Source organism: Mustela nigripes, chromosome 16 (assembly GCF_022355385.1).
Source record: "Mustela nigripes isolate SB6536 chromosome 16, MUSNIG.SB6536, whole genome shotgun sequence".
In the NCBI taxonomy this organism is placed as follows: Eukaryota; Metazoa; Chordata; class Mammalia; order Carnivora; family Mustelidae; genus Mustela; species Mustela nigripes.
Window position 1 is genome coordinate 40,341,518 of NC_081572.1, and position 24,303 is coordinate 40,365,820.

A 24,303-nucleotide genomic window follows, 5' to 3' on the forward strand; every position below is an offset into this window, starting at 1 on the left:
CCTGATTCTGTACCCTGCTTCACTGGTCCCACCAGAGTGCATTTCTCGTGCCCACTGGGTCAATGAGCGAGCAAGCCAAGAGCAGCTGTGGAAATTCACCTTTTCCGGGGCCCTTTCACAAAATGTGTTCAGTTTCAGAACCAGAGTCCCCAGGCATTTCAGGCTGGAGGTACTGCAGAGCCTATGTTCCAAGGCCGCCACGTAGGCACAGCCAGGGTACTTTTTAAAGACTCTGTGCTGGCTAATGCGGGCCCCATCCGCCTCCTGTTCACACTTGCTGGCTCCAGACCTGGGAAGTCCTACTGTACCCAGCCAGCCGGGAGATGCTGGGGAAGGCACTCCCTCTCTGAGCCTCAGCCTCCTCCACAAGAAGACTCAGAAGCCCTCAGCTGCTCTCAGAGGTAAAGGACAAATCCCAGTGGGCAGCTCAGGACCAGGCCTGTCTTACAGCTATAACCCAGCCCGGCTCCATCCCCTGCACGGGGCTGGTAGACAAGAAAGCCTGAGCCCAGGGAAGAGGTTCCCAGATATGAGCCCCACCTTAAGATCACAAAACTGCTGTTCCCAGTGGGTTAAGTAACTTGCCCAAGGCTACACATTAGACAGCAACAGAGACAACCTTGCAACTGGCCAGACCCACCAGCATGAGGTCTCCATCACTCTGCACCCTTCTCAACAGACACGTATACACACGCAGATTCCAAATAAGAGAGCTGAGGAAAGGAGCACCAGTCAAAAGTCCACTGGTGTGTGCCCGGCACTGAACCTCCATTTTTCCTATACAGCTCACCACGCCGTGACGACACAGGTAGTGAACTCTCATTCACAAGGGAAGTAATGGGCACAGAGAAGTTACTGGTCCAAGGCCACTCAGCTGGCAAGTGGCAGTTAGGACTCCCAACTCAAGCCCATCTGGACCCCAGGTCTGTCTTCATGACCCTCACACTAGGCTGCTTCCAGAAACGCCCTTCGCAGAACCCAAGCCGACCCCTGGCTTCTCAGACAACTCTTTCCAGAACCTATCACTATTAGGAGCGCTGTTCTTTTGTACAGAGGAACTGAGCCACGCCCCAGACTGGCCAGGCAGCAAATCTACTCGGTGCAGGAGTGAGGGCCACGCAAAGTGCAAAGCAGGGGACAGAATCCTGACCTTCGCTGGGCGTTCAAAAAGCTTGGCTTTTAGGCCAAGGAGCCCGAGGGAGACCTGGGGAAGCAGCTCAGATGCCACTCCCAGGGATGGCCACCAGGGAAACGCTGGAGGTATTTCTAACTATCCTAACTTTCAGAGAGGCTAGGACATTGATGGCGGACACGAGAGGGCTGTCTTCTCCCAACCCTTCTGTTGCCAATCTTGATCCTGCTGGACAAAAACGGATCTTTAATCTTTCATAGGTTGGGACTGGATTTTTCTTTAAAAAAAAAAAAAAAAAAAAAAAAAGGCGCTGCAAGGGCAAGGTTAATTATTCACCAGGCTGCAATCTACTTAAGAGTTGAGGGAATACAAGTTTCCTCCCAGGAGGCAGGACCAGGAGTCCAGCTGGATTTTAAGTCTTCTGTGGGTCACCCTGGGGGTCTGATTGAAACCCGTCCCTCCCACCAGCTTTCCACTTCGAATTCAGACACTTCCAGAAGACCACTCCAGGGCACACAAATCTGCCCATGTCAGCCACTTTCCCTTGGAGCTCAGAGAGACCTGGCTAACAGGGAGGGAGGGACTCGAGGGAGGGGTGGGGGTGGGGGGCATCTGTTTCAGGAGACTATGAGAATTCAAAAGGGACAGCAAAATCCAAAGGCTCTCAACCAAAGACCAATTCCTAAATACAACACAATAAAGCACAAATCAGCTGCTGAAGGCCAGGCCAGTGCACTGTGTTGCCGATTCAGTCACACTTTGCAAAGGAAAAATCCCAAGAAGGAAAAACGTAATCACTCACTTCCCCCAAAGCAATGAAACACTAAGGCATTTCCTAAAAAGCCCTAAAACCCAGGTCAGCCCCAGTTACGCCGGAGGGGAAACTGCCAGCCACCTGAACCAGGCCAGGAGAGCTGGGGACACTGCTTATTCCCATGTCTATCCCCTCCAGGGTGGCTGCAAATCAGCTTTTTTGCATCCAATCACTCTAGGCCAATTCTGCGACCACAACATTCTGGAGATTTCCATGGACTTCATTTAGTTTAAGAGACTCATCCCCAGGGCCGGGACAGGCATGGGTTCAAAGGGAGAAAACTGTTTTCCCAACCTGGTTTAGTACTCTGAAGAGGAGACTGATTTTCTTAAATAGGGTAAGGCCTCCTGCTGAAGCTCCCACCAGCCTGCTCCCAGACTCTTTTGCCTCAAAAAGGAGAATTTAAGATACTTGTGCATTTAGATGTAAGACCAAACTTTTTCCCATAGTTCTGGCATCTGTGCTTACACTAATTAGGGCACATAGGACAAAGCTCACACTTGAAAACACACAGGCTGACGACAGAGCAAGGCTGTGCCCACTCCTGGACTCAACATGCCCAACCTTGCCCCAGTGACCCCACAGCCCATGGGGTCCCCTCACCCCGACACAGCCACCCAAACATGGAAAGCAGCTACTCTGGGTTCCAGGAAAGCCCACTCTATACTAAGCCCACAGAAGCCTGTGGAAAAACCTTCCAGATGGGGTCTTTGCACAACTTTCAGAGAGGTGGGCCAACCTGGCTGGGCTGCTTTCTCCCTCAGCCTCCTCCTACTTCTAGAAAACCCTCCAGTTTTCCCAAGTCAGGCAGAAGGGTGCCCCAAGGTGCCCCGTTTTGTCAGCCTGCCCTTCACAAAGCTCAGTTCCCAAATGTTCCCAAATGTTTTTCTCAAGGCCCCCGCCACCCAGAGAACCAAGACACAATATAAATAAAAATAAACTAGAAGTTCCAACACCCAACAAACTCGAAGTTTCCGGGGCTGGGTGGGCTTTTTTCTTTTGGAGGGCTAGAACAAAGTGACAGGGCAGAGGGTTTAAGAGGCATAAAACTTGACTTGGGCGGTCAACATTAGGTGGCACAGGATCAGGGAACAAAAGAACACTCCCACAAAGATGCATCTTTGAAGAAAAGACGGTGGGAGGGAGGGGCAGCAGGGGCTTCCCCCTCCACCGAGGCTAAACCACCACATCCCGTCCAATCTCCCCACTCGAGAGACAATTCCAGAAATAGGGCGATCCTCCCCACTTTCACGCTCAAGGTACCTGCTCTGGGAAGTACGGCAGGACAAAGCTACCGCCGGGCGTGGGGAGCCGGGGAACAGGACGCTGTGTCTCCCCGCACCCCACGTCCGCCCTGGCGGGAACGAGCTCCACCCGAACAACACGGACCCGACACCGACCGCACACAGTGACCGACTTAAAGTTCTGAGCACGTTCCCACTGTTCCTGCGAAGCACAGGGATCCCTCGAATCTGCCCAGAGAGCCCGCACCGAGCGCCCCTTGCCACCCCCTCTCCAGAGTGGCCCCGGGAGGTGGCCACCGGCAGGGGTCCACACTCCCGCCTGGGTTCGGCTCCTGCCGTGCCTGCCTGTAGCTTGGGAGAAGCCGCCGGTCCTGAGGGCCGAGGACTGGGACTTTGTAGGCCAGTTGAACCGACACCCTCATCTCGCCCGCAAAGACCCAGCCCTCAGCTCCCCCGCGTCTCCGAGTTCGGTTGCGGGCGCGTCCCCGACGGGCTTCCTTGGGCTGGATCCCGCCACCCGCTTTCCAAGGCGCTCTGCTCTGCCGAAGCTCTTTCCCCCAAGCGGCGTCCGCCAAAGAAGGTACCCGCCCCGCCCGACCACCGCCCGCGGGCTCCGAAACCAGCTCCCGAAGAGTTACACGACGTTCGGCGCCGCGGCTTCCAGGCCACCGCGGCGCAGGCCGAGGAACAGCGCTGGGTGTGGGGGTGCTGCGGGGACCCAGCCTTCCCTGATCCCGCACACCCAGCCAAGAGCGCTCGAGTCACACAACGAGAAACTTCGCCCCGATCCCACACCGCGCCCGCGAGGCCCAGCTCCGCGCTCCCTCGGTTACCTGAGCTCTGATCCGCGGGGCTGGGGCCGAGCCGCGGGCAGGGCACCTCCCACCGCAGGCCGCGCCCTCCCGCACCGCAGAGCCCGGGTCGCCACCGCCGGGGGTCGGGGAAGTAGCTGCGGCCGGACTCTGCGCCCCGACGTCCCGCTGTCCCGCGCTCGCGGGGCCAGGGGTCGGGGCCTCGCTCAACCTGCCGAGACCCGGGGCCGCTGCCGCCCCCCCCGCCCCCGCCAAAGACCGCGAGCCCGGCGCTGCGGGGAGAAGAGCTGGGTGGCGAGACCCCTCGAAAGTTGAGGGGAGTTCCGCCCGCTCGCTGGGCCCTAGCTAGCTCCACGTGCTGGTGACACATCAGGAAGGCTGCGCGTCCCGCGGCTCCCGGCGAGCGGACGCGACCAGCGCCCGCCCGCACCGCCTCCCGGAGCCGAGCGGACGGCGCCCCGCCCCGGCCCGCCCTCCGCCCGCCCCCCGGCGGCACCGCCCCCGGCCGCGGCGCCCGCTCCCGGCTGCGGCACCCGCTGGAGGACACACGGGCGGGGGCGGGGAGGTGGCTTGGGTGCCCCTCTCCCGAACTGCCCGAGCCGCCCCAGAGGTCGAGTCCGGACGCGAGGGGCCCGACTCGACAGTTTCGAGTGCCTTCGTCCCAGTCACGCAGCCCTTCCCGCCCCCGAGCTCCAGTAATTTTCCCTTTTCCTCCTCTGACCGGTCCGAGAGGCTGCCGGCGCGTCCTCCCGCGAAGGCCGGCGCGGAGAGCCCCCTGCCGGCCACGCTGCTCCTAGGCCGTGTCCCCGCCCGGGTGGAGCTCTCCGGCGGCCGGCCTCAACCTCCCCATTTGGAACCCGGAGCCATCCAGACGCTTCCTGGGGCCTTGCGTGGCCAACCAAGATAATAAATGTAAAGCGCCAAGCGCAACGGTACCCCGCAGCGTGCTTTGTAGAGAGGTTAATTTTGTGTTTTCTACCCATCCCCACCCCCTCTTCCAGTTGCCTGCAGACCACCTCTTCTCCTGGCTCTGCTTTCCAAAAACCCGATCTCCTTTAGCGGGACTGTGGGGAGGAAGGGTGGTAGAGAAAAACTGAGAGGGCCGGCGACAGCTTTCCCAAGATTGGAAAGGGGTCAGAAGTCAGCGGAATCCCCTTTGTGGGGAACTGCTGACCCACTCTCTCTAGAAACGCCAGGACGTTGGGGAGTAACGGCCTGTCTCATCTGAGAGTGATCTGGGGCATCCGCGGGCCTCTGCCAAGATGCCTACCCTCAAGATGGCCAGGATTCCAGGGAACATGGAGAAGGAAGTAAGAGGGAATGATGGAAAAGCCCAGATCACCACTGAGATGCAGTACCCCCTGCTTCTCTTCCGTTGGAGCTGGAGTCTGATTTAATTTAAAGAAAATCACAAGACATACCTGTTTGTGGCCTCATCTAGATATTGGCTATGTTCCTGTCTTTTTCATGGCCTCACCAACCCAAAACATGCCTTAAAACCTCACTGTGATGGAAGAGAAGTGCTTTATCTGCTCAGTTGGCCAGCTCCCTCCATGCAGGGGAGAGTCTGGGGCTGGACAGACAGAAGTGCCGGAGCTGGAGCTCCCAGGAGAGAGCAGCTTTGGGAGGGATGGAGGGCAGATGGTGGCCAGGTGTGGGCAGAGGTGCTCAGTGCTGGGGCAGGGTGAGCAGTGGGCCCCAAGTGTCTATAATCCCTGTTTTGTGGGAGCCTAGGATTAGAAGGGAAGAAAGAGGAAGATGCACTGACATTGCTGGGGATGCTGCCGGTGCTAGAGGGGCCTGGGGTTCATGCTCTGCTTTTTCTTCCCCTTTTATTGCTCTCTCTAAATCTGACAAACCCTTTGGATCTCGGAGCCTGGAGGGGCCTGGAGGAGCCGGTGCCCTGGGGGGATGAAAGGGCAGGGATGTAATGGGTTTACCCCAGTGCTGATCCCAGAGAAGCCCGCAGAAGATTAAGATTTGCTCCCTGAGCTTGAAATCTCCCTGCTACCCCCTGACCACATCAAAGCGCATGGCCGTAGGGGGCACCTAATCCCATCAATGGAATCAAAGCTGGACTAGAAAAGAGATTCCGCGGAGTTTGTGGCAGCTCACTAGACGAAGTTAGATGCTGGGCTCTGTCCTCCTCCACTGGGAGTAACATCCCCCAAAAGATCCAGAGCCAGTTCACAAGCAGACAGGGGCTGTCCTTGAGGGGGCCACAGTGGGAAGGTCAACCCCAAGGACTAGAGAAGCTGGGCACTGGGCCGGGGCTGGTCTGCATCTCACAGTTCCTCCAAACTGTACTTTGAGCCAAGTGCTTACACCGTGACGCACCCGTGTCCCCAAGCACAGCGCTCCTGTGTGTGACAGGTAGAAAAAAATGTGATGTGTATTTTTCAATGTCAATGTCATGAATATCGTCACAATGATGGAAAAAAATGGTTAGTGAGAAGGTTCACAGCCAAGTATTAAGTCTCTACTATTAGAAAAGGTATTCCGAGGGGCACCAGGGTGGCTCAGTTGTTAAGCGACTGCCTTTGGCTCAGGTCATGATCCCCTAGTCCTGGGATCGAGTCCTGCATCATCGGGCTCCCTGCTCAGTGGGAATCCTGCTTCTCCTTCTCCCACTCTGCCTGCTTGTGTTCCCTCTCTGGCTGTCTGTCTCTCTCTCTCTCTCTCTCATCAATAAATAAGTATTCTGATATGGCTAAAATGGGGACAGTTCGTAAGTTAGAAAGACATCCCTTCGGGGGCGCCTGGGTGGCTCAGTGGGTTAAGCCGCTGCCTTCGGCTCAGGTCATGATCTCAGGGTCCTGGGATCGAGTCCCACATCGGGCTCTCTGCTTGGCGGGGAGCCTGCTTCCCTTCCTCTCTCTCTGCCTGCCTCTCTGTCTACTTGTGATCTATCTCTGTCAAATAAATAAATCTTTAAAAAAAAAAAAAAAAAAAAAAAAAGAAAGACATCCCTTCGAACCATCTTTATAGAAACATTGTCTAAGGGCAGTGACTTTCAAACTTCTAGTCATGCCCCATGGTAGGAAATATCTGTACCTACTTATGTATATAAAATGTCTCATGAAACAATTCTTATGCACATGACAGTCTTCTTATCCTAGCCCATTCTGTCCCCCCCACCAAAAAAATGCTACTCGCAAGCTGTTAAAATGTCTTTGACGATCCACTCATGTACCTTCGGCAATTTGAAAACTACCGCCTTCAAGAATGTGCCCAGATGAGCTAGCTCTCAGTGAGAAATTTCTAGATGCCAAGACCCTTGGCTTCTCCTTAGGTTCTCACACTGACCCTTAGATGGGTATTATCATTGCCCACATTTTGTAGATGGCATTATGTGCCAGGGTCACCACAGTGAAGTACAGGCCTGAGAGCAGCCCCTCTCTGCCCAGTTCCTCCCTGGTATGGTGCACCTTCCATCAGCTGCTCTGGGGAAGCAGCTCAGAAAAGCCCAGCAGCCAGGGTCATTCATGCTACCTTTGCTCTTCTCTCTCTTCTCTCCCACGGTAGTCTGTCTCTCCAAGACTCCTCCGTGCTTCTGCTCTTTTTGCACCCCCTCCCCCACAAATGACCCCTCGGAGTCAGGCTCTTTAGCAAGCCAGCCTCAGAGCCCTTAAGGGGTGGGGGGAGGGGAGGGTGTGATGCGACACCGACATTCTTACAGTCCCAGACACTCTGACAGACTCCTGCCCACATCCATCTCCGTGGCTGGGAGGACAAAATCTTACAGAGCTGGAGACACTGACCTTGTTCTCTCCTCCCTCCCCCATTCTAGATTCTTCCCTAGGACTTCCTCGGCTCCCTATTTTAAACTGCAGCCCCCTTCCCCGCCACATCTTATCCCCCAACCTCCCTTTTTTACCTTCCCATAGCCCCTTCCCCTCTAAAGTGCCACATATTTTGCTCATTTGAGTATCTATTCTGTCTCCCTGCTGATCTTTGCCTCCAACTCCCAGAATATAAGCTCCACAGGGGTAGGAATTTCTGTCTCATACATTACTGTGTCCCAGTGCCTCACACATAATGCACACTCAGTAAATATTTGCCAAATGCCTTTCAGTCCTGCCTACACTGCCCTGAGAACCCAGCTTTGCTATTATTGGATGGGCTTGACTGCCCCAAACCCTCCCTAGGGGCCCCCTGGGGCTGAGCCACACAGAGGCACTCCCTCCAACACTTACTGATTTCCCCAGTTTCCTCTCAGTGGGCCACCATACCCCCCCAGGACCAAAGGGTCAACATTGACAGTGACCTCCAATGCCCAAACCATGCAAGGTAGTTAATATCCACCTCGTGCTGCGGTATTGATTCTCAGCTGAGAACTTGAATAGCAACCCACAAAGCCTTATGAAGTGGCAAGGCCTTGGTGAGGGGAGAGGGTGGGGGAACACCAGTCTACCCAGAAACTGGGCTGACAGAGATGCAATGATTTACCCAAGGTCACTCTATGCTGCATTCTTTCCGCTCAACTTCTGCCTCTGGACCATGGTCCCAGACTGTACTGGCTTCTTTCCAGCTTCCTGCCATCAGTCAGAAAGAGCTCTGTGACAAGACACAGTATATTCCGTTCAGATGGCAATCTACATGCATTCTCTTTCCCAGGCCAGATGGCTTGGCCAGAGGGGAGTGCCCCAGAGCTCAGGAGAAAGACAGGCTGGGCATAACATCTTTGCTGCCGAGAATCTACCCCCGGGATCACTGGTCCTGTTGTCCACATCTGGAGCCTGTTTCAGTTCCTTGTGCCTGTGCCACCTTCGATCAGTTATTCTCTGCCCCTGGGCCTCTGTGTCATCGCTGACAGAACTAGAATGGGATTTTCTCTGTGGTTTCTCCCAGTTTGCCTATTCCTTAACTATAGGAAAAGAAGTTGCTGACTTTTTTTTTTTTTTGTAATTGTTGTGGACATTCATTCATTCAGCCAACATAGAAAGAACCCCTTTATCTATCTGGGTCACTTGAGAAAACACAAGGCTTGCCCACAAGCAGAAGCAAAAGGTTGGCTAAAGGAGTCCATTCTTTCAGGTGTGATAATAGTTCGGCAATGTCACGGCAGGGAGTGCCTTGAGCTGGATTTGGTTTTCCTGCATGATGGGGGGGTAGGACAGAGGCAGGTGGTCTGACACTCTGCTTGGGTTATATACTCTGAACGTGACTTAAGGAGTGAGGCAGAGAGGTGCGAAGTAAGCTTATATCAGGAGCCCTACTGGCCCAGAGTCCCAGCCATCACAACCGGGGCGCTCTGCCAAACTTTTCAGTGCTAAGTGCCAGGACAGTGTTAGAGCCCTTGGTCCAGAGGAGCTAGTAGTCAGTATCCTGGGGATTCCAAATGTTGGCAGTGTGGGTCTGTGTCCCTCTCCTGCCTCTACGGCCTGAGTGGTCTGGTCAAGCCTCTGATTTTGTCCCTATGTGCTTTTCCTGTGGATGGGGGTGAATATTAGACAGGTACTGTACCTGCTTGGGTCACAGGCTGGCAAAGAGATGGGCTGGCTCCTAGGTACGGGTCCAGTAATAATGGAGATGACATTCTCAAACAGATTCATGCTCGTTCTGTGGAAAAGCCTAGAATGTATTATATATAAATGTAGAGCTTTCTAGATGACCTTGAAGAAATCACTTCCCTCTCTCTGCCTGCTTCTGTGGCTGTGAAATAAGAGGACTGGTGGTCATTTTCATTCCTATCAGCCTGCGATTCCAAACTGGTAACCTTTGTCCTCAAGAATGGGTTTGGACCCTTCGTGTTTGCTTATAAATACTCTGGTTTTGTTTCTTAATTTGCAAACTCATTTTATGTGCAAGGTTAGAGGGACTGTGAGGGAAAGAAAAGTACCTACCACGGCCTAGTTAGCTTCATTCTAAATTCTACATCATGGTATTTGAGTGTCAAAGATGATTGAATGAGGGCAGAAATACCCAAGATCTCGCAGTGCTTTAGAGAACTCCTATTTATCCTCCAGAGCCCAGCCACGATGTCACCTCTTCAGGGAAGACTTCCCCACACCTCCAAATAGGGACTTCTTTTATGCTGGGGCTCCATCTCTGCACCAGGTGTTAAAAACCCAGATATGAGTGAGACACTGTCCCAGCCCTAAGGGGTCTCCCAATCCTGGTGTGAGATATACAGAGAGGTCCTAGACAAGAAGCTGAGTCACTCATTACCTGGGGGAATCAGAGGTTTCTCAAAGGAGGGGATACCTGAGTCTTGGCAAAGAGCTGAACCTGACTCTGATCCAGTGTCCGGACATTGCTGCTATTTTGCAGGACGTACAATGACAGAGGAACTTGGTTAACGTCACCAAAAGTTTGCAGCTGGCAAAGTCTAGGCTATGGGAAACCCTACAGGTCAAACAGGGCAGCTTCCTTCAATGATACATTGCAAGGAAATGAAAGGGAAGGAAGATAATCCCAATGACTGAAAAGAAAAAACAGCTTAAGAGATAATCAATTTGAAAGATGAACAAATTCAAACTATAGGGTATAAAGAAGCATAACGAGGTGATATGTAAAAATGCAAGGAAGTGATTACTATACAAGGAGGGAGTATGGTGGCTTCAGGCTGTGGGGGGCTGTGATTGGGAGGGGCATATAAAAGAGGTTTCTAAGGTGTCTGGCAAAATTCTCTGACCTGAGTGGTATTCTTCTTACATAATTCATTAAGACATTGACCTATATGTGTGGCTTTCGAATCTGTTTTATTGTACAATAAAAGATTTAAAAATATCTCTCTCCAGGCTGGAATATTGGATTCAAACTGACAGCAGGAGGCAAAACAAATTCTGCTTGCCAAATTCTGCTTTTAAGTTAAATAATATTCATGTTCGGGAAGGAAGAGGCCTGACCTAAAGTAGTGTATATTTTTAAAAAATATCCTGGAGGTTTTAGCTGCCCACAAATGGCCGTCTGCCTACATGGCTCTCAAAGTGGAGAGCCAGAGGCCCTGTGTTCTGTTCTAGAACCTGGGGGGAGCATATAGGAGGAGGTCTGAGCAAGGGGAAACTGGCAGTCAATGAAACTATCTCTGGAGTAGCTTATCACAATTAAAGAAGGGGACAGACAGACTACAGGGTATCAGGAATGGGCACCATGGTGGGGACTGACTGTAACTCTGCATGGGGAACCCAGAGTCAGATAAATCTCCTCATGAGGTCAAGATCACCAGGCCCCACTGTGAAAGAGACTCTTATTTTCCACCATCTCGGGTGGGACAGCTCCAGGTCCCATTGCTTCTCTCCAAGATCTGGGCTCTGAGCAGAAACCAAATTTCAGGCCACAAAGTAGGTAGGAAACATCCCTTTCAACTTTCTAAGTTTGCAACTAAGAAAGTTGAAGTCCAGGGTATGCCAGTGATTTACTGGAGGTCATGCCATAAACTCAACATAGGTATCTCTTTCTGCCTGGGCCCTCACTTTGTAAGCCAATCACCTACCTACAGCCCACAGAGGTGAATGTAGATATCTGTGGGCCTTCAAAGGTAACCTTGAGACCTCTATTCCCATGCTCATCCTGGTACGTGGATCTGTCTCTCCTTTACTTCCATCTTCCTTTAAGGTGGAATCTGTATTTGACCCTTGTCTTTGGCCCTTTATCTTTGGGGGCTCATGTTTCTTCCCATATCTGTAGGCTGACCTATGTACCTTGACCTTCTTGTATTAATTTTGCCTTAGTTATCGCCTGCCCTTGCAGGGTGAAATTCTCTGCTCCAGCTACTATAGAAAACCCAATGTCTAACCTTGGAGTTCTTTTCATCAGGAATCCAATTTAAGGGATAAGACTCAAGGCACTATCCAATAGTTTGGGACCTTTCTTCTTCCTACTTCTGAATATCTGCAATCTGTCTCAGTTTGTATTTACTAACGATTCCATGAAAACACTGAGTCCCTAGCTCAGCATTCTCTTCAAAAGCCATTTCTTCCATTTATTGGCATCTTAGGGAAAAGATCAATATATTTCCCTACTCCCTGAGCCCCACATCCTGTCTTCTGGTAACTCTAGACACCACCTCAGAGACTCTATTGACATTCAAGATTTTATTTATTTACTTGAGAGAGAGACAGTGAGAGAGAGCATGAACGAGGAGAAGGTCAGAGAGAGAAGCAGACTCCCCATGGAGCTGGGAGTCCGATGCGGGACTCGATCCCGGGACTCCAGGATCATGACCTAAGCCGAAGGCAGTCGTCCAACCAACTGAGCCACCCAGGCGTCCCATCTATTGACATTCAAACCACTCGAAGCTCCTCATGGTCAACTGTGCAGTGGGGCCCCTGAAGGTAATGTGATTTAGGGTCACATTAATAGAAGTATGGGATGCAGAATGAGAGAGGCAAAGTTCCACTCATGAAACTATGTCTGGAGTAGTATTTTCAGTGCTGAGGATCATAACTGAAGAAGGGGACAGAACGACTAAAGCAATTCAGGAATGAGAGGCTCTCGACATCATGTCATATTACATGGGGTTGTTTATCCTAGCGATGACCTGGGAGTGTCATAACCGGCTAGGGGCCAGATCTGAAGGATCACACAGGTAGGCACCAGACTCAAACTGTCAGTTCACAGGGCCTGGGAAAGAACTAAGCGCCCATTAGCTGAGCGATGCATTGGCTTTCTAGACAAGAACACAAGCATTGAGCACAGGTGGATAACTCACCTTACGAGCAACACACAGAAACCAGAAAACACCGCTCTAGAAATTCCAACGTCCTTTCTGGAAGGTTCTCCCACACTTAACACACGCAAACCCAGCGACAGAGGACCGCCCCTCCCCCGCCGGCGACAGCAGTGCTTAGCGTGGGTCCTTCCCCTGGGGCCTCGGTGTTCCCACTGGTATCACAGGGATCCCATAAGAGACCCGGGCAGCGTTGCGGTGGCAGGGTGAGTGGGGCTGCTGCAGGGGAGCGGGGTGGGGACGAGGGGAGGGACGGGTACGAGATGCCGGTCCTGCCAGCGAAGCGCAGCGTGGCAGGGACCTCGCAGGTCCACCAGTAGTCTGGCGAGCCCCGGCGCTCTGGCCCGGCCTGCACCGGTGACTGCGCAGCCTGGGGGAGGGGAGAGACCGCGGACGCCCACAGAAGCCGAAAAGTAAAAAACGCCACGCAGTTAAGGGACGGCGCACATGGGGACATCAGAGACCCCACCGCCAAACCCCAACCTCATACCCCAGGCACGGACGGGGTTCGAACCCGCGATCTTCGGTTTACGAGACCGACGCCTTACCACTTGGCCACCGCGCCTGACAGCCGAGCGAGCGGTGAAAGCTCTCAGTGGAGGGTAGGCGGCGCAGGCGCGGGAAGGGCAGCGCCCCGCCTCCGGCCCCGCCCGCCCCTCTAGACCCGCCCGCCGAGACCTGGCTCGGCCGGACGCTGGACCCGCTCAGGGCCGGCTCAGGGCGGAGGCCAGGCGGCCGCTTCCGGCCCGAGGCAGGACCCGAACTCGTGGCTCGCCGGCCCGGCCCCGCCCAACTCCCGCGTCCCCGGGTGAGCCGGGGCAGAGGCCCGCCGGGGGATTCGCTAGGGAGCCCAAAGGGAGAAAAACCACGACCCGCGCCTGGTACGACGCGAGCGGAGGCGGAGACCGCGGCCGCCAGCGAGCCAGAGCCGGGCGACCGCGTGCCGCCGTGTGACCTTGGCCGGGTCTTTTCCGAGCGGTCTGCAGGTTACGCGGGCAGCGCCGAGCCCCCCCACCCCGCACCCCAGGAGCCGAGGCGGGGCAAGAAAGGCGGTGCAGGCAAGGACGGGACCTGCCGTGGAGAAACTTGCAAGGGAGCCGAGAGGGATGAGGGCCACGCTCCTGGGGCGAGGGGAGGGGACCTTTCCACGCTGACCTCGCAGGAGCGGTGGCCTGCGTCGGGGAAAGCCTTCCCCGGCCTGTTCCCGTCCGCCCCTGCCCTCCCAGCCCTGGGACGGGAGACTCCGCGCAAATCTCTGGTTAGACAAGATGGCCTTGCCCAGGAGGGTCCGGCGGAGATGCCCCCAGGCATGTTCGCGGACACAGTGCTAATAATGGGAATGAACAACGGGAGGCCACCTGGGTGGAGGAAGCCGGTAGTCTGTCCTGCCGGGGAACAGTGGGTTACTTATTAAAAGGACTGATCTCGATTCAAAGGGATGATGGTCAGCGAAGGTAGTGCGCAGAAGCACGTGTGATTTTAAAAAGCAGGATAGAGGACAATACTAACCATTGATTAAAGAAAAAGACGTACAAAGTAGGTAAGAGTAAAATATAAAGGAGACTGGGTGATGTTTGGTTTCTTTTCTGTAAAAGGCAAAAAGCTGAAATGGTGGGAATATGGGTGATTATGATACTGTATACTTTTTCGTAGATCTTGCGTTTTGCTCATTTTTTTTTTTTTTAAAGGAAATTAGATCCCTCTGTCCTCGTCTGACCTGTGGCCATAGCGTCTGTTCCAGGAGAGGTGGGTGGGAGAAGAGCCCTTTCCCCAGGGCAGGACGTGACCAACTGCCTGCCTCCAGCCCTGCTCCAGGCCAGCACCCCAGGTGGGGTGGGGGGGCAGGACACAAAGCAGACCAATGGCACCATTGCTCACCTGGCCACGGTCACTGCCAAAGTCATTCTTGCTTATTTATAGAACTTTTTAAAAAGTATAGATTGTGGAGATTGGGGGAAACCCAGGAAAGCGGTTTTTGTGTGGGCTAAAAAACATAGTTTACCATCTTGACCACTTAAAAATGTAGTGTCTGCTCTCTGGACATCGTTGTGCAACAAATGGAAGGTTTATGGAAACTCGGCCCACTCTCTTCTGCAGTCTCTGCCCCGCCCCTGGCAGCCACCCTTCTACTTAACTGTTTCAGAGTTGCATAGCAGGTGGAGTCCTACCATACTCCTCTTTTTGTTCTTGGCTTATTTCACTTAGCATAATGTGCTTAGGGTTCACCCATATTGTCACATGACATGATTTCTTTCTTTCTTTCTTTCTTTCTTTTTTAAAGCTTGCTATTTCATTGTATTTTTTAAATAACATTCATCCCTCAATGAACATGTAGTTTACTTTGACCTCTTTGCTATCGTGAATTGTGCTGCAGTGGACAGGGGTATTCAAATAGGTCTTCAGTTCTTTTGGCTATATAACCCAGAAGTGGGATTGCTGGATCCTATGGTAATTCTATTTTTAATTTTTCCAAGGAAACTCCATACTCTTTTCCATAGTGGCTGCACTGGGTTACATTCCCACCGATGGTGTGCAAACATTCAAATTTCTTCACATCTGTGTCAATACTTTTTTTTTTTTTTTTTTTTAAATACTGGTCATCCTAGTGGGTATGAGGTAGTGTCTCATTGTGGTTGGGTTTGCATTTTCCTGATTGTAATGTTGAGCGTAGTTTCATATGCTTGTTGCCCATTTGCATATCTTCCTTGAAGAAATGCCTATTTAAGTCCTTTGCCAATTTTTTATCCTGGTTATTTGAGTTTTTCTTTAATTGATGGGTTGGAGTTCTTTGTAGATCCTAGATATTAACCTATCAGATATATGGTTGACTAATATTTTCTCCCATTCTGTAGGTTGATTTTTCACTCTGTTGATGGTTTCCTTTATGGTGCAGAAGTTAAGTTTGGTGTAGTCATTCTTTTGGCCGTTTTTGTTTTCCTTGTCTGGATTTTGGCATCATATCTGAGAAGTCATTGCCAACTCTGATGTCATGAAGCCCCCCCCCCCCCCCCCGGCTTTTTTTTCCTAGAGCTATATCAATTCAGGTCATATGTTTACGTCTTTAATCCATTTTGAGTTAATTTTTGTATGTGGTGTAAGGTAAACATTCACCTTCATTGTTTTGCTTTTGGATATCCAGCTTTCCCAACACCATTTGTTGAAGAAGTAGGAAAGGGTTTAAAAGTGCAATGAGGAGCATACAAAGGATCAGTAGTCACCACCAGAGAGAATCGCAGGGCCCCCCTTTCTTGTATGTATAGAACACACCATAATTTACTTATTCTCGGATGCAGGGTTTTTTTTTCTCACATTTTAACAAATTAGAAATTACGATGATAACTGATTAGTTGATGGAGTCTTATAATTAATTGGCAGTATTTTTTCCCTTTTTAATAGCCCATAAAATAGCTTTTTAATGGGGGAATTTGGTGAAATCAAGTATATATAACACAGAAGAGTCAGATTCCTATTTTCACACTTGTATGTTTCATGGGATCCTGATTTTTCTCACTTACCGTTGTAGGAAGAGCATTTCCCACATCCTTAGAAGTGGATCATCTCATTGACTATAACCTGTACCACTCTGGTATGGGATGCTGATTATGAGGGAAACTGCAAGAGAGAGGGGGTAATATGGGAACTCTCACTTTTGACATGGACCTAAAACTGCTCTAAGAAGTAAAGTCTGCCTTATAAAAGGACCAAAAAAAAAAAAAAAAAAAAAAAAAAAAAGCCCTAAAAGGAAAAAGTAGAGAACTTCCACTCTTTGCTCTGACTCCCAGCCAACCCTGGGCTCCCCTGGGGTTGTTCCTTGGTGGTGTTGCTGTGGGTCTATCCAGGTCCACTTCTTAGGTGGTAGATCTAGGAGCCTGGTTTTGTCCCTTCCAGGAGAGAGCAGCCGTAAGAACATGATCTAACTTCTCTTTTCTAAACTCATGTACCATTTTTAATACTGAGCTTTTGCATTGGCAAAGTTGCTGTGAAACTTAACCAAAAGATTGAGAGCTGGTTCCAGAACAGAGAGCTCTTAAGCGGCAAAGATCAGGCCATCCCCACCTCCATATAGCACAATAGTAACAGCATCCCATCATTCATTCTTTTAACAAATCCTCAGTGAGCACCTACTATGTGCTAGACTCTATTCTTGGTGTGGGAGCTATAGTAGGAACTAAGGGACACAGCCCCCTGCCCTCATTGGGTTTCCATTTTTTTAAAAAATTTTATTTATTTGTTTGACAGACAGATCACAAGTAGGCACAGAGGCAGGCAGAGAGAGAGAGAGGAGGAAGCAGGCTCTCCGCTGAGCAGGGAGCCCGATGCAGGGCTCCATCCCAGGACCCTGGGACCATGACCCAAGCTGAAGTTAGAGGCACTAACCCACTGAGCCACCCAGGCACCCCTGGGTTTCCATTCTTAAATAAGCAAACCATATACCATATCAGATAATGATAAGTACTAGGGAGAAAAATCCAAAAGGGAAGGATAGGACATTCTGGAAGTAGGAGGGAGAGTTGTAATTTTAAAGAGACAGGCACAGTAGATTAAACAAAATCTCCCATGCTTTTCTGCTTTCCTTTTCCTGAGGCAGAGTCTACGTCCCGCCCCCTTGGGGACATGGGCGGGCCATCTGGCTTCCTTGACTAGTAGTAGAATGTGGCAAAGGGATTTTGAGTAAATACCCAAGCTTGGGTCTTGAGAGACCTGCAGCTTCCTGCTGTGATCGCTTGATCCCTTCCAGCAGGTCCGGAGCCCACCGTGTAAGGAAGGCAGTCTAGCTACTGGGGAATGAGAGCCTACGACAAGTATCCCAGCTGAAAGCCAGCACCACCACGTTTAGAGGGTGCTTGTTACCTAGCAATAATAGTTCATTGACACAGCAAGTTACGTACCACTAGGTTTGTGGGCTGGTGGTTATTTGCACGGAGGCGTTCAATCTTGTGCAATGCTGGATGAATGCAGGAGGGGCCGTGCCCTGTGTTCCCCCAGCGGTGACTTAGCCTCCGTTTCCTTAGCTACAAAGTAGGAGAGTGGTTAGCTCTTAGCCACAGCCCCGCGTTAATTAAAATTTGAACGCCTTCTTCATTATTCACTGCTAAAGTTAGCAGGGGGGTGAGATGCCACTTGACCTTCTTTCCTTCCGTGCAACCTGACACTTTCCCCTCGGTCAGGTGTGGTGGTCCCTTTGCCAGCACGAAAGCTCTGAATTGAAGGCTGCTGTTAATAGGAGAAAAAGTCAACCGACCTGAAGCCTTTTTAGAAGATCTGGCCACACTTGTAGACATTTAAATGAGGATTAATGCGGTTTGGTCCCTCCCACCTTCTCGGTGATTAGTTCAGTTCCCTTTCCCTGACCCCTCCACTTGTTGGTAGAACATTCACACTTAACAAGATGGTTCAAGGCGGCTGTGGACTTTAAAGGAGGCAGGAGGGCTCACAGGGTGGGTCACAGGCTGAATAAAATCAGGCCACCTCAGAAGACCCCCCCAAATGAGGCAGGAGCCTTAGTGAGCACCGCCGCTGGGCAGCTCCCCCAGCCACCGGGGCACTCGTTCTTTCACTGAAGGTGAGCCAGCTCTAATGGACATTCTGCCTTCTCTATGGGGCTCCTACATGGTTAGAGATCTGCCTGGGGGAGGTCTGAGGACTGACGGACCCAGTCATTCCCCAAGATGCTTGGGTGGATTCCTTTTGGGGCAGATGGATCTTGTGAGAGGAGGCCCGACAGCATTCTCCTGAGGACCCGCTGTTTCTTGCATCATTGCTGTGTAGCCAACTACCTCAACCCACAGAGGCTTAAAACAAGACCCTTTTCAGGTCCTGGTGGTCAGCCAGGCCGTTGTCCTTCCCCTGTTGTTGGCTTAGGTGCTGGGATGACTGGAAGGTTCCCCCCCACCCCCATGGTCTCCCTCCCATGACTGGCACTTAGCTGGAGCTCCTGGGTTGGGACTTCTATCTACCATGTGGCTGCTTGGGCTTCCTCATAGCGGGGCTTTCTCATAGCGGGGCCTCCAAGAGGGTGCCCCACATTTCCTTGTGGCTTCATAGGGCTAGAGCTGAGAAGTCCCAGGAGACTGCTTCTGCCACCAATGATGCATGTGTCCCTCTATTGATCAAAGCAGGCACAGGGCCAGCCCAAAGTTGGCAATTCTGGGAGCCTTTACCACCTAAATCATTCACTGACCATGACTTTGAGTATAAGCACTGATTGGCGCTCAGCCCTGGGCCTGGATCCTGCAGACGATGCAGAGACATAGGAGGTGGATGGATGTCCTCTGTCTCTACCCCAACCTCAAAAATCAGACTCATCTTGAGGGGTCTCTGATGGGACAGGTTGGACTAGATGGTCTCCGCATCTCCTTCCGGCCCTGCCTGCCTTCGGAGTTGACATTCACACAACATTCCTCCCGCTCCATTCTGCCAAACACACTTCTACCCACAACTGCGGGTCAGAGTATGGAGGTCTGGCCCAGACTCAGCCAGGGACCAGCAGGTACCTGGGAGTAGCCTGTTGGACTGGATAAGCTGGGAAAGCCGAGTGGGGGCAGAGGGGCCCAAGGGGCTAAAATGCAGGGGATGAGGGTCTCACTGGCTCCCCTGGGCTTAGCGCTATCAAATAGGCTGGAGAAAGTGGGCTCGGACTTCAGTGTTTTGCCCACTGGGTTTGGGCCTAGTAGGAGGTCTAGCATTTCTTTCTTCTTTTTTTCTGTTTTTAGCCCAGAGACCACATCAATGTCACAGAGCCCAAATCAGAACCCAGTGCTAAGAGCTTGGAGTGAAAGCCAAGGGCCACACCAGGGATGGGGGCAGGGAGTGAGGGGAACTTCCTGCAGCCCCAGCCCAACCACTGGGTTAGTTACTGGAAGGACAGGTTTGAAGCCGGCTCTGGACTTCTGAGCCCTAGAGACCATAGCCTTGCCCTAGGGGACTTGCAACATCAGTGACCCTCAGCCCACTGTAAGGTAGGGCCCCGCCAGCATCCTTCCATACACAAGCTCCCACCTCCATGCACCTGTTCCCACGGTGCTTTCCACAGCCCCTCAGCTCACGGAGGGCCGCCCCCGGCTCCAGGGCTTGGCACGGTCCTCCTTTCTCCCTGAAGCCTTTCCAGGCTGAAGGGACGCCTTCCTGCTCTGAGCAACCCACTCCTCGGGCTAATCAGTGAAGTCTCGCTTTGGGATGACTCTTCCCCTTACCAGCTGCCTGGGTGTGAACCCTGGGTGACCACCTATGGCAACTTAGGTCACCTGTGATGGCTCAGTTTCCTCATCTGTAAAATGGGGATAACACTACCGCTCACCTCACGGTGGCTGGGAGGATTACAGGACCCAGTGCGCACCAGTCCGGGCACTCGGCAAGCCCAAGCCGTAAGTACCTGGAAGCCAACGAGAACTACTTCTCTGTTGCCTCCTGCGGGCCGCGCACGGCGTCAGGCCCAGGGCAGGGAGGATGCCGAATCCGGCTTCCCCAGGGCTGGAAAAGCAGAGCGCCGCCGCCGGCGAGCGGGCAGGACCCAAGGAGAACCCGCCTCCTCCTGCAGCGAGCGCCCCCTGCTGGCCACAGGTCTCGGGCTGCCGTCGCTCCTGCGGCCCCGGGGACCCCGGGCGGGTGTGAAAGCGAGGCGCTGCGGGAGTAGTTTTGCCCACCTTTGCACGTAGCTTAGTCATTTTCCGGAGACGGGTTGGCTGGAGGAGGCCCTCCCGGCAAGGCTGTGAGAAGCCTGGCTCCCTTGCCCAACGGACCACTGACATCTGGCAATTCCAACGCTTCATCCCGCTCAGCAAACAACAAATAATGGAGGCCTTACCTGTGTCCAGGCCGCCTTCACCTAGCTCTTCTGCCCTCAGGCTGCTGCCTAGTCGTGCCGCCACCCTCTGAAACTGGGCTCTGAGCCGGCCACTCACTTGGCTTAAGATCCTTCGGCTCGTCTGCTCTCCCCACCGGCTAGGCCTCTTTACCTGATGGGATCCCTCCCTTTCTCCTCCCCAGTTTCCCTCACCTGGCCTCCTCCTCCTCCTGACCTCAATTGACCCCTCAAATGATCTGTGGGGGGATTACACACCAGGGACCCTCACACCTGCCCACAAGCTGGAGTCACCTGGGGGCCTATGGAAAAACCCTAGTGTCCCGCTCACCGCTCACCACCTGATTCCAACCCGCTGGGCTGGGGCCTATATCCGTGGGGTTTCCCCCAACGGTTATTCAAATACGCAGGCAGGATTGAGAGCCTCCCCTTCTCACACGCTGGAGGGGGCTTATCGGGGCTAGGGGCAGAGCTGTTTTGTCAGGGTCAGAGCTCTGCCCCTAGCCCCATGCCATGTATCTGTTAGGTTCTGATGAAACAATTGTTTCATGATGAACAGAGATTCACTCTTGGCAGGCCAGGCTCTTTACTGCCTCATCAGTCCCACCTCCCGGCTCAAAGGACTGTGCTTTCTACTTGCTTCTCCCACATGTGGTTCCTGGGTCCTACAGTCTTCCAGGGCTCCTCTGCAATACCCCTTCCTCCGGGAAGCGGTCCCTGATCCCCAGCTGACCTCAATGCCCTTGCCCTGCTCCTGCAGCCCCACCCCCAGACCTTTCTCACCTGCAGCTCATCACCTGGGACTCAGCTGTGACTCCCCTTCTCCCAGGACGATGTAAGTCCCTGCTGTCTTTTCTGTATCTACCCTTAATGCCTTAATTGTTTGGCTGAGTGATTTCAGACCCAGATATTTTTTTATCTCTTCAGGAGACTTTGACCCGGGCCCAGACCAGTCTCAACAGTTCTAAAGTGGGGGGGGGGGGGGATACCTGGGAGGCTCAGATGGTTGGGCATCTGCCTTTGGCTCAGGTCATGATCCTGGGGTCCTGGAGCTCCCTGCTCAGCGGGGAGTCTGCTTCTCCCTCTCCCTTTGCACATCCCCCTTGCTCTGCTCTTTCTCTCTCTCTTAAAAAAAATTTTTTTTAAAGGCTCTAAATGTGAGGGCCTAGTGAGTTTGGGATCCGACAATGCGCCATTTGCAGGAACTGTGTGACCTCCAGGGGGCATAGGGATGATGTGGTACGAAGTAGCCAAGACTTCAAGAATGGTTCTCCAGGACAGGCAAGCAGAGAATGCACTTGTACCCACAGGAGGGCCTGCTCCCGCCTCTCTCCAGGATAGTAAATGGAGTTGAACTGTGTCCCCTTAAAAGTCCTAAGCCCCGGTACCTGTGAATGTAGCCTTATTAGGAAATCAGGTATTTGCAGATACAAGCGCATCCTAGGTTAGGGTGGAGCCTAATCCAACGTCTGGGATCTTTGTAACAACACAGATACACAGAGGGAAGATGGCTGTGTGAAGACAGATGCTCAAAGGGGCTAACAGCTTCTGGAAAGGCCAGAGGTTGCTTCTGGATGGCTGGGTAGGGTGGGGAAGGCAGAAGCCGTCTCAAAAAAAGGAGTGGCAAACTAAGAAGGAATCGATTTCTTGGGGTGCCTGAGTGGCTCAGTGGTTAAGCATCTGCCTTCAGCTTGGGTGGTGATCCCAGGGTCCTGGGATTGAGCCCCACATCAAGCTCCCTGCTCAGCAGGGAGTCTGCTTCTTCCTCTCCCACTCTCCCCACTTGTATTCCCTCTCTGGTTCTCTCTCTCTGTGTCAAAAATAAATAAATAAAATCTTAAAAAAAAAAAAAAAAAGGAATCGATTTCTGAAAGTGAGCACAAGGCAAACAAATGTTCAGGAACTGGAGACACCTTCCTGGCAGAGAAAGGTCCTGGAAAGGTTTGAGAATAGGGTCACCACATAAAACGCAAGATGCCTGGTTACACGTGAATTTCACATATGCAATGGATAATTTTTAAGTATTGCATGGGACATATTTAAACTGAAAAATTATCTGAAATTCACATTTAATTGGAATTTTTTTTTGTGTTTTTAATTTGCAGGAGATGGTCACTAAGGAGGGGAAAAGTCGCATTAGGAAGATGGAGGGACCAGAGATCCAGGACAACAAATTCCCAGTGTTGGGAAGGGACTTGCCCATGAGCCCAGGAGGCCACAGAAATCCACCGAAGGGGGAGCTGCCTGCCTCTCAGGCTGACCGACCACCCAAGGGCCTGTGTGGGGACATGGAGGGACCTGGTCATGCCTGTCCTGGGGGTCTGGGCCGACAGGGAGAGCAGACTGCTCTCCAGGTGCTGTGCCTGGACCACCTGTGACTCCCCTCCCCACCCCTAGAATCCCATAGTAAGAGTAAGGGGCAGACTAAGGGCAGAAAGCTGGGGGTCTGGGCCTCTCTACCTCTCTACCTTTATGCTCCTGGGCTTAGCAGGACTAGTGCTGTCAGGTCGGTCTGAAACCAGGTTTAAGGGAAGGACTTGGGCCCGTGACCCAGGGGAGTCACAGTAGTGGACATGGAGGAAGGTGGCCTTGGAGACTCATTAGAGTGACTAGAGCAAGGTGAGGCCCCCCAGCAGTTCCTGAAGGCATATGGTTGCGGTGAAGATAAGCTCTGGGGATGGACATGCTGGCGTTACCATCTCCTCTCCTAGGGACAGTGGGCCAAATGAGGGTCTGCGGGGTGACCTGCTGCTCCTGGAGGACAGCACTAGCCACCCTGGGGCCTGCTCTTCCTAAGAAGCTGGTGCGTGCCCAGGAGCCCTGGAACCAGGTCCCCCCTCTTCCGCCCTCCCTCCGCCAACCACAGAAACTCACCATCAAGTCAGGCAGGAAAAGCAAACTGTTTATTTACACCTTGGTCTGTACATTAGAGTTCCTGAAGGAGATTGCCTCTGAGAGCCTGCTCCTTTTTGGCTAGAAGCAGGTAGTGGGCAGAGAGCTCGAGGCCCCGGGGGGGAAAGCTTTGGGCCTTCCCGATCCCCCTTCCCCTGGGGGTGGATGTCTTGCCCCAGAGCCAGAGCTAAGCCTGCTTCCAGGGTGAGACTCAGGGAGAATCCCAGTGTCAAAGCTTGTCTTACCAACCCTTGGGCACGAGGCCACATGTGCACCTTATCCAGTCTGGCCCCCAGGAACCTAGCCAAGAGAGCAGGAAGGGCTGGGATGGAGGGAGCTGGCAGGCCGCGAGCGAGACCTCAACAAGGTCCCCCCCAGCAGCGCAGCCCGCAGCCAGGCAGCGGGGGGATTAATGGCACTCGGGTCTGAGCACCTTGGGCAGAGGAGGAAGAGCTCGGCTGTTGTTAGTGACCCGCCAGAGCAGCAGCCAGACACCTCTTCTTTCTGCCCACGTGGAGTCCAAGGCTGTTTGAGACACCAGGCAGCCGTGATCCTGGCTGAATGCCAAGCCCTGGGAGGCCCCCTGTGGGAGTTTCCCTGCCCCGGGGCCGGGGACGCTGCTGCAGACCCGTGATGTCCCTGCCCGGGGCCAGGGCCCGCAGAGAGGAAGGGGCGCCCTGCTCTCTAGAAATATTGACACCAATACAGGAAGAGGTTTGGGGGAGAAGGTGCGTTACACAAAGTTACCCTTTTCTGGCTTCTAAACTAGCGGTAGGCCGCACGGGGGTGCCAGGGGAGGTGTTAAGTGGGTCCAAGCCCTGGAAGCTAAGACCATAATGAAAAGAGTTCTGTACAAAGTTACCGAGTCTGCAAGGTGGAGCGAGCAGAGGGGAAGGCTGAGCCTCTCCGAGTGGATCAGCGTGCGGCGTGGGGG

General features: G+C 52.9%; 1 non-coding gene across 1 annotated transcript; it reads right to left on the reverse strand.

Moving 5' to 3' along the window:
• Window positions 1-13,169: 13,169 nt before the first annotated feature.
• TRNAT-CGU (transfer RNA threonine (anticodon CGU)) lies at window positions 13,170-13,241 on the reverse strand. The gene has a single exon. It is a non-coding gene; the product is annotated as a tRNA-Thr (tRNA).
• Between the last annotated feature and the right edge of the window lie 11,062 nt (window positions 13,242-24,303).